General features: G+C 53.4%; 1 long non-coding RNA gene across 1 annotated transcript in view; it reads left to right on the top strand.

Annotated features, from left to right (window-relative positions):
- The first annotated feature begins 9,641 nt into the window (after nucleotides 1-9,641).
- LOC109309223 overlaps nucleotides 9,642-10,347 on the top strand; it is an 18,881-nt gene continuing 18,175 nt past the window's right edge. The window contains exon 1 of the long non-coding RNA XR_002100844.1: nucleotides 9,642-9,652. This is a non-coding gene — a long non-coding RNA (uncharacterized LOC109309223). The remainder of the gene's footprint in view (nucleotides 9,653-10,347) is intronic.

Raw genomic sequence — 10,347 nt, 5'->3', positions numbered from 1 at the left:
TACACATGTGCACATGCACACACTCACGCATGTACACTCCCATGCATATACAGGTACACATGCACACACTCACGCATGTACACTCCCATGCATATGCAGGCACATGTATCTGCATATATACACACACTCATGCATGTACACACATACTCAGGCACACGCGTGTATACACCCTCCCTTTGTATCCCCCGGGAAGGGTGGTTGGGACTGGCCAGTCCCCACTCTCCAGAACAGCTTCTGGGCACAACTCTTGCAAAGTACAGTAGAGAAAAGCCTCTCTGCTTCCTGCACCCATTTCTTCCACAAGTTATTTTCCCTCCCTGTTTCCTAACATTTCCCCCCCAGCTCCTCACTCTTTGAGCCCGCAGAGGTCAGGCAAACATCTCTGCAGCCCACCCTCAACAGCAACCCTTTCGTTTACAGAGCACCTGGGTTGAAATCACCAGTCTCACCCACTCCTTTTGTCCTGACTGTACATTTTTTTCATGACGGTTCAAAAAACATGAGCAAATCTTCCGTGACATTTTTTTATCACCTTCCTAGTATGTTAAATAAACAGGGTCCAGGGAGCTGGGCAGACAGAATAGCATCCCAAGCAGCTGCAGCACAAAGAAGATGTGCTGCAGGGTTCGCCACGCCACAGGAACACAGCGATGCCTTTGCTGTGACCCACACCCCCCACAAAGGACTTGTTCCCCCACAGGGCTGCATGTGTGAACGAGTGGAAGAACCTCTCCCCTCTCCTCTTGCCCCGTTGTGGCAGGCGTGGAGACAAGACAAAATAGAGTTGGGCCCTAGTTGAAGACGCAGCACGGAGCCAGGAAACCCTGCCGCGTCCTGGGGATGTGCCTGACCTCCACCAACACCAACGATTTGCACCGGGAAGATGCAGGTTCGGCTTCTGCTCAGTGCCAGGACACATGGAGGTCCCTGTTCCCATCCCCACAGCCCCCTCCAGCATCCTGAGCACTCCCCAGTGGGATCCAGCTCAACTGAAGCCACAACTTCCTTCCCAAAAGCAGCCCAAGGTAGCGATGCCTCATTGTTAGAGCACGCACACGGGGATTGCTGGCTGCAGTGAGACCCAGTGCATTGCCCAGGACCCCCTCCTCCGAGGCAGGCCCCTCTGAAAACACACGTGCTCTTTTTTTGCCGTCTCCGTGCCCTCTTCTCTTTGTTGGTTGCCGCTCCGGGTCACTTGCAAACTCTGTAATGAGTTTGCCGCCTTCTTCCAGGTCACTGATGAAAGTGCTCCTGGGCGCGGGGCTGAGCTGCCGCCGGGTGGGACCCTGCCAGCAACACCCCAGCTGGTCCCCGTGCACCGAAGCCCCATGCATTTCCAACCCATTTCCTACCGCGCCGGTTGGTTTTGTATCAGCCGGGTTTCCTGGGGAAAGCGCCTGAAACAGCCTAGGGGAGTCTATTGCCTCTGCTAATCTGGCAATCTCATCAAAAAAATATCACGTTACTTTGACAAGGCCTATTTTCCATAAAGCCAGCTTGATTGGCATTAATGATATTACCCTCCTTTAATTCTTTATTAATCGGGTCCTGTATCAGCGGTTCCATTATTCTGTCTGGGATCGATGTCTGCCTGACAGGCCCGTAATTACCTGGGTCATCTTGTTTGCCCTTTTCCAATATTGGCACAACATTAGTTCCCTTCCTCTGGAACTTCCTCGCGGTTCAAAGACTTATTGAAAATCAACATTAATGGTCCAGAGTGCTCCTTGACCAGCCCAGCCTGGGATGCAATTTATGCAGACCTGCTGATTTAACCCTGTCTCACTTGACTACCTGTTTTGCGGATCCGTTGGAATGGAAAATATTCCCTTATCGGAGGACAGGATCACATCTGGCTTTCTCCTAAGAGCCAAACAAATATTTGCTTATTAAGCCCTTTGGCCTTTGCTGAATTATGAGAGGGGGTCCCTGCATCTTTCGCTGGAGCAATGCACCGATACCACGGCTGAGCAGTCTTTTGTTCCCAACACACTTGGAAAAAAAAAATCTCCTTGGGATCCTTCACTCTTCGCCATTTGGCTTTCCTTAACTCTGACTTGCAGTCTTCACTTCTGGTTTATATTCGGGCCCCTTTCTGCCTCTCTCCCGCCCCATCTCCAGTGACCCCCACAGCTGTTCAGGGATGCTTTCGTGCAGCCTCCCTAAGGGCCGGGTTGTGCCTTTTTGGGTGCTCTGCGGGTCTCAAGGGACATTGGGATTTGTCCCTTGTTAGGATGAGGGCAGCGAGGTTAAAACTCCCAAAAGCAAGAGGCAGGGGTGGCCCCCACCTGCCCAGGCACCTGAGGGAAGCAGCTGGCCCTTGGAGACGCGCCGTTCCCTCCAGGCAGAGCAGCACAGACCTGGGCACAGAAGTTCAATAGACTGGTCTAACTTAAACCAATTCAGTCTGACACCTCATTCATCCAGGCCTCTCTCAGTCCAGGATCTGTCATTTTTAAACTAATCTAAGTGCCCTGAACTGTTTTGTTATGGGTGCAGACCAGTTTTTGGTCACTTATACCAGTTTATGTGTAATGTCTGAACCTGGCCCAGGCCCGGCTCCCCTCCCGGGGGCATAGCACCCAGCACAGACCAGCCCGAAAAGCTCCCAGCCCTCCTGCGTTCAGCAAGGGAGCGCTCCCCTCTCGCCCCTCACCTGCCCCTGCTCCTTCCAGCTCCTCCGCAGGCGAGCCTGCTCCCGGGTCAGCCCTTGCACCTAATGCACCTCCAGCTCGCTTAACCCCCATTCTGCCGCGGTATACCTCCTTGCAGGCCCAGCATTTCCAGCATCAGCACTAATGTTGGCCCTGAGGGCTCGAGGTGGGTAGGGAAAGAAGTATATTTTGTACACCACAGCCGTGCTCCTGCTAAAGGGTTAACGCACACCCTGGGCCGGGAGCTTCCAGTAGGATTTGCTTCAGCACATCCAGGCCCTGCTCGTTTGTCTTCATTAGGCGCAGGGAATACAGGGGAGGTCCGGCGTGGTGGCCCGGCAAGGGGCCCTTTTCAAGGATCATTGTGCATTGCTGCTGCCTAATAGAGACAAATGCAAACGGCGCTGCCTCTGCGCGAGGCGCCCGGAGGCCGCGGGCATCGCCGCCCTCACGGCCGCCGGGCACGGCACGGCACGGCCGCACTGACCCCCTCGGCAAGGAGCCTCCCGGTTTCCTGCGGGCACTGGAGAGGTCAGCTGGGCACCGGATCCGGCGTGGCTCCCCTTTGCTCCTGTTGGCGCGGACTTCCCGCAGACAGCGGGACCGAGAGTCGAAGTCTCCCGGTGTCCCGAATAACAGGGCAGCTCGCAGAAACTCCCGCAGAGAGGCTCCCGCCCTGCGTTTAAAAGCAGCCCCCTGAAATACTTCCCAAATCCATATTTCCTCTGCCGGCACCCCTCGCTGCCTGCTCCTGGTTTGAATTCAGCGTACGAATCAGACCCTCCAGATGTGCGCGGCCTTCCCCCTCCGGCGTTTGCTGGACGCGGGGAGCCGCGCCGCTCCCGCTCTGGCTGGTAGGAGCCGGCAAGGCCCCGGAGACCCTGTAAATCTTGCATTGTTATCTCTGCTGAAGTTTATGATTGCATTGTTTTTGTTGCTTCGTTTCCAGCGGACGGAAAGTCCTTCCCTGTGCTGCTGGGCGCGCATTGTTGCTAGGCTGGTTAGCAGCTGTTTGCTCGTGTTGTCAGGCCACTATGACACCATAAATCCTAACAAATCCAGCACAAACAATAAGCAGTTGTTATTTAACATCATCAGCTCCTTTTTAATCATTAGCAACTCCCCAGCCCCCCTGGCGAGGGGGTGGCTGGAGAGCTAAGCCGCAGCCCATGTTTGTATCCCAAACACGCGCTGGACGTCGGCGGCTGCTCTCTGCGGGCGGGGGGGGGGGCGAGTCCGGCCCGTGGTGTCCCTAGGCTTCGCTTATGGTTGGGCCGTGATTATATTTATCCAGAGCTTGCTTTTCATCAGCTGCCAGTAGGTTTCCATGTGAGGCTGCCGGCCTGCTGGCAAGGTCCATTGGTTTGCCTTTGATGCCTGCTTCGAGACGGGCCTCAACCCCAGCCCAAAGCTTTAGGGGTGCTCAGCTCTGTGGCCCCTGCCTTGCGTATCCTTGCAGGGCTGCTGCTACAGAAATGGTGTCCCTGGATCAAAGAGATAAGCCTGGAAGGCGCCAGTTCTGCAAACGTTTGTACCCACTTTTCAGAAGCAAACACTGAGGCCAGTGACACTGATCACAGCATGAGAGCCATTGCCAGGATCTGGGGGTTAGCCGGGTGCGTGCCCGATCCAACCCCTCTTGCAATAATCAAGGGTCCCGAGCCTGAGCCCCGCGGACAAACCTCCGTCGTGCCCTCAGGAAGCGCAGCTTGGGTTGCGCTTAAAAAAAAGGCACACAAACGGCTTCGGTGCCATGCGGCAACAGCTGACCACAGCAGCCTTCCCGGGGAGTTATCCCCTCGCTGTAATTACATGGCGACCGATAAGTCTTCTCCTCCCACTCCTCCCTCAAATGATTGCCGAAATAAATATCTGTCTCTTTTCATTAGCCTAATGAAATACGCTCCCATCCGGCCGGCTGGGAAGCTCATGAATATATCATCACTCCCCATCAGCGCGGGGACCGGGGGGGGTAATTACCGGGCAAGACTTAACGTGTGGAGCCACTCCAGAGAGATGCTCGCCTTCCACTTCGGGGCAGCCTCGCAGTACCTCGAGCCTCCCGGGGCCCGGCTGCTGTCCTAAGAGCCAGCCAACAGCGTCCCTGACGGGCTGGGGTTTCGGTGGGCACCTTGAAGACCAGGCCTGATGCCTTGCAGATGGACCTCGGGAGCGGGCAGGACCCCTCAGCCCGTGTTGCAACGGGGCAGCAGGAGCACAAGCCTATTTCCACCTCCAGGCTGGGGGGCGGCTGGCATCGGTCCCCACGTGGGCCCAGGGACCGGGGTGCGCTGGCACGTGCTCCGGCATACGACCGGCATGGTGACGTATGGGAAACCACCCTTCCCATCCCCATCCGTGCTCCCATCACTCCCACCTTCGTGTCCTACCTGCACGTGGGAGGTGGGTGTGTGGCGACACGAACACCAGCAAAGCCCACATCGGCTGGAGCTGGACGAGACGTGCTGGCCTAGATGCACGTACGCCGGGTGCTTCAAGCTCAGCCTCCAAATCAGGGGCTTTAATGGAGGGAGACAAACCCCAGCCTGGGGTTTCCAGACTCAGCAAGGGTCTCCAGAGGGGAAGGCCGGCTTTCAGGTAGGAGGTGAAGTGAAAAGCCAGCACCACGCCAGAGACCCAGCGAACAATAAAACATTGCAATCAAGGCTCCACCTCCATCCAGGAAAAGCATGGGAAGCAGGAGCTCAGCAAACAATGGCAATCAAGTGATATTTCTCACCATAATACCGCGTCTAAGGAGCCAGCTCATTTTCCCTTTTTTTCTGGAAATCAAATGGCAAGAGAAAGGAGTTAACTGCTCCGGTTTTTCAAGACACAAAAGGCCACGATTGGCAGCATCAGTCACAAGTGTTATGAGACGTGCCTGCCTGTCCTCCGAGGCTTTCCCTGCACTCTCGCCACTCCCCCTAACAGTTTCCTTTCCAAATATTTTTGAGAGTCGCCTCGCCGCAGAGATGAACTTTCCCACCCTCGCGGAGCCATGCGGCTACACTGCCCCCGGGATCTGCCGCGCTACGTTTTGTCTGCTATTCCCACCTGCTGCCCCAGTGCTTGGGGTGGGGGAGCACGAGAGAGCTTCGGATGGGTGTCTGGGGGTGTCCAAACCTCAACTCTGCAGAGAAACCGCACGAGATGCATGCCCTGCAGGCTGAACTCGGGGGACCATCACCCCAAGGACCATCCGGTACCACCACCTCCCTGGGGAGACTGCTCTGTCCCAACATGACGAAGCTCCCTTGTTTTGAGGGACGTTGCAGGCCACCAGATCCCTGTTTGATAAAGGCCTACAGATCTGCTGCATGGTGTTCCCAGCCGAGAGCGGTGCTGAACGTGCGCAAAGGTTACCCTGGCTCATGATAAAATCAAAGGCAGGAATTTATTGTTATCAGCAAATCAAGGGCAGTCCCAAATCAAGAGCACGTAACTCCCCTTGCTTTCAGCACGTGCCCACCCTTGCACAGACCTCGCCCCTGCGATCGTAAGGGCCAGATTGGCTGACCTAGCCAGAGAGATGCCCGGGCAGTTTGCATCTCATGTCCTGGGGCCTTTTTTTGCCCTTTCCTGTGTTTTAACAGCGTGACTGTTTGCACGATCAGGATTTGGCAATCGTGGAGGCAATATCTTTTGTTCTGAGAGCACTTCCACAAGGAGCTGCAATGTCACATGCAGCTGGGCTAGGATGGGCCATTTCTTTTCTCCAAACCGGACCTCCAAGTGCATCTGAAATCACAGGGAGCTCTTGCCCTCCACATCCAGAAAGGACAGTGTCGGGACGGTGATCACCACATCGACAGCTCCAGCATCACTGGAGCGCAGGGACAATGGTTTCGGTCCAGGGTAGAGAGTCTTGGTCACTGGCTGGGGAACGCGGCCCTTGGAGAGGTTGCCCATGGGAGCGATGTCTGTCTGAGAGGACGGGCATCACCCCCAAGGAGCAAACAGGAGCACCATGAAGGCCGACGGGAGTCTGCCTCTTGGCTCTGACCGGCGCCTGAGGTCGGGGGCTAGTCCCAGCTGTCAGGATGGCTCCTCCAAGCCCATGTGTCTGCCTAACACCTGTCAGAGCAGGTGGCACCCTCTGCTCCGTGTTGGTGTCCTCCGCAAAAAGTCATGCATCCCAAACGAAGGCTGAAAAAGACCCCGAGAGGTCAACTAGTCCAACCTGAGATCAAACCTGCAATCTTGGTGTCATTAGCACCGTGCTCCAGATGTGGCCTCACCGGTGCTGAATAGAGGACAATGTTCTTGAGAGCAGTGGTTCTTCCCTGGACAGGCCACATCTGGAGTCCCGTGTCCAGCTGTGGGCTCCCCGCTACAGAAGGGATGGGGACAAGTTGGAGACAGTCCAATGCAGGGCAATGAAAATGGTTGGGGGCTGGGGGACAGGACTGGTGAGGAGAGGTTGAGGGAAATGGGTTGATTTAGTCTGCAGAAGAGGAGACCGAGGGGGATTGAATAGCAACCTTCACCTCCCTGCAGGGGCTGCAAAGAGGATGGAACTGGGCTGGTCTCAGTGGGGGCAGATGACAGCAGGAGCAATGGGCTCCAGCTGCAGCAAGGGAAGTTGAGGTTGGATATTAGGAAAAACTCCCACGAGGAGGGTGGTGAAACAGGAACAGGCTGCCCAGAGAGGTGGCGCAGTCTCCATCCTTGGAAGTTGCTAAGACCCAGGTAGACTCTCCATCCTTGGAGGTCTTGAAGGCCTGGCTAGATAAAAACTTGTTTGGGATGATGCAGTTGGGGCTGGTCCTACTTGGAGCGGGAAGTTAGACTCCTGAAGTCCCATCAACCCTCATTTTCTATGAATTTTAACAGTCCTTGAGTCACTGGCAGCAGCAACCTCATGAAGCTTGGGCATTAATTAGTGAAAAAGAAACACATGCGCTGACCCCCGTCTGGGCCTATCTGAGACGCATGGAAAACCAGTGGGTGTATCTGTGCTAGCACCAGAGCTCACTCCCAAGATGAGTCAACCGAACAGGGTGGCACCTCCTCCTCTCGCCTTTTTTTTCTGCTCGCTGTCTGCCAGCTCTCTAAAGCGTGGGGAAGGAACAAATGCACCCGCAGAAGAGGAGAGCAACATCCCACGGCTGCTGTTCCCAGCCAAGGAGGCTTCAAGGAGGGCATGCACTTGGTCCTCCCCTTCCCCTTCCTCCAAGGCTCTCCGGCAGCTTCAAAAGAGCAGTTGCTACCCAATGCACAGCCCGAGCCCCTGGGAAGATGGATTCTGGCCATGCCTGGAGGGAGAGAGAGACTGTTTCCCCCCAAAGCAGCCTGACTGTGCTGTCACCCTTGCTGCGATGATCTTGCCCGGGAGGCTTTTTTCTTTTTTCTGTTGGGTAAAAGGCAAGCTGGCTGGTCGCCTCACCTTGGGTGTTTTGCTCCCCGAAGAAAGCCCAAACTGCAGGAATGTCAAACGAGGCTAAGTAGTCGCCCTAGCATCCCTGCCAGACAAAGGCTGACACTTTCTCTCACTAAATTGCTAAGAGACAGTCAAGGACACTTCAACGCGCCTGTAGATCGTGCGACCGAGCTGGAAACTACAAACCACCAGATATTCTTGGCCAGCTGGGGCCCATAATCAGATAAAACCATAAGGGAGCCGAGACACAAAAGCCCATTTGGGGCCTGTTGAAACGACTGGAAAAAATTCTTTGTTTTGGTCTCCTTTTCTGTTCGCAAAGTGCTTCCCGATGCTCCTCGGGTTCGCCCCGAGCCAGGGTGACTGCAACCGAAAGGCTTCAAGAACACTTGTTTCTCGGCTTAGCTATTTGTTTGCTGGCAAGATGTATGTATTTAATGAACTGTTTTGCATGCTTGGATTGGGCCTGAGAAAATTAACCGAAACCATTGTTCCCGGCTGGCCCTCTGGAGCGCTCTTCAGAAGAATTACCTGCTGTACAGCAATCTCGGCTCGGCCAGGAGATGAAGGGTGGCTGCAACGCCGCTTTGAACAGGCCATTGTTGCCGCAGAAATGTTTAGGAATCAGCCATTTAATGAGAACAAAAGAAATTAATTGGTGGTTTAGGCCTAATGAGACTGCTGTGCAAATTAACAGTCCTCATCAGCAGAAACAAACAGAGTCCTTAAATGAATTGCGGTGGAGCATTACACTGACTAAGCTTTTGCTGGAATGATAAATAGCAGGTCAGAAGAGACCATCTGTGCTTTTTTTTTTTTCCCCTTTTTTTTTTTTTTTATTTTTTAGGGAGCGAGGAATGAGGCTTAGTGAAAAAATAGATCTCAATAAAGCATAAATTCTCCGTTTTATTCATCTCGGCCCAGCTTGACACCACCATCTTACTACGGAGATAAAGAAGAAAACCACTTGCATTTGCATCTGAAAAGAGCAAGACTATGGCCTATACACTCGTGAAGCCAAAGAGTTCTGATTTCAAGGGATATTTAGCCTCTATTCAGGCTTGCACAAAAGCCTAGCCTCCAGTAAAGCAGTGGTAGGCCTGTCTGATTAAGGCTGTAGACAGAAGCCTTGTATATCTGTCACAGAGCTCATTTGTTCTCTCTGTTTACTTAAGACGTTCTTCAATTCCCAGTGAGGATTTGTATTTCTGGGTTGGTTTACTTATGCTCATATGCTGAAAAAAATCTGTCTGATCTTTAATAATCAAAGTCATTAGAATAATCCTTTCAGGGCTGAATGAAGGATTATTTCTTCGTGTCATTTTAGTTTCATCCTCATTGGGGCTGCTAAAATGCAAGGGGTGGGGGGGAAGCACTTCACAAGCCCCACGATAGACCGGGGTCCTTAACGTCCTCCAAAATTCCCACCCACATGCCTGCCAAATAAATGCAGGCTTCCCAGGGAAATTTCCAGGCTTTTGCGTGTTTGTCTGAAGCAAATTTATTTATTTCGGCGGTGGTCAAATAAACACGGGGCCCGGGGAGACGCGGGGATCGTTTGTTGTTGCGCTGTCTTGGTTCGATAAGGAAACCTTTGATGAAGTGAAGGGACTTTGTGTGCCTAATCTGAGGCTAGCAGCTCCACAGAGCGATTGTAAAAATGCTGCGGTGTCTGCAGGGAGCAGTAATTACATAGGAGGATTAAAAGGTCCTAAACCTCACCTATATTTCACTTTTGTAAACGAGGGAGGAACAAAGAGCGCTCGGCTCGCGGAGAGGAAAGAATAATTGACACAATTCGCCGGCGCTGGATGATTATAACGTAAATACCGGCATGGAAGAGGGCAAAACTAATTTAGGCCTTCAACTTTTTATCCGACGTTTAACAAGGGGGATAAACACCTCTTTTTAAAGGAGTGTCATGAAACCCAAACCCCAATTTTCACTTTGATTACCTTTGTTGCCCTCTTTCGGCCAAGCCCCCGTCTCGGGCACTTGGCAACCAGGCTGGGGGATTCGGTAAAACTGGCTTTTAAGCCCCAAAAGGGCCTATGCGAGGCGGGGGGAGACCAGGGAATGGGGCACCCGCTTCCAGCCACCTTCAGCACAGCCACAGCCGGCTTAGCTGAAGATGGCAAACCCGAGTCTGAGCAGCTTGAGTGCTTGGGCTTTGAGTATTTCCCCATTTTTTTATTTGACCTTTGAGTATTTCCTTGTTTTTTGAGTGTTTGACCTCTGAGTATTCCCATTTTTTGAGTATTTGACCTCTGAGTATTTCCCCGTTTTTTGAGTGTTTGACCTCTGAGTATT

This window comes from Crocodylus porosus, unplaced genomic scaffold (assembly GCF_001723895.1).
Source record: "Crocodylus porosus isolate Cpor-Errol unplaced genomic scaffold, CroPor_comp1, whole genome shotgun sequence".
NCBI lineage: Eukaryota > Metazoa > Chordata > Crocodylia > Crocodylidae > Crocodylus > Crocodylus porosus.
The sequence above is the reverse complement of the archived record's forward strand: the minus strand, read 5'-3'. Positions and strand labels throughout refer to the sequence as shown.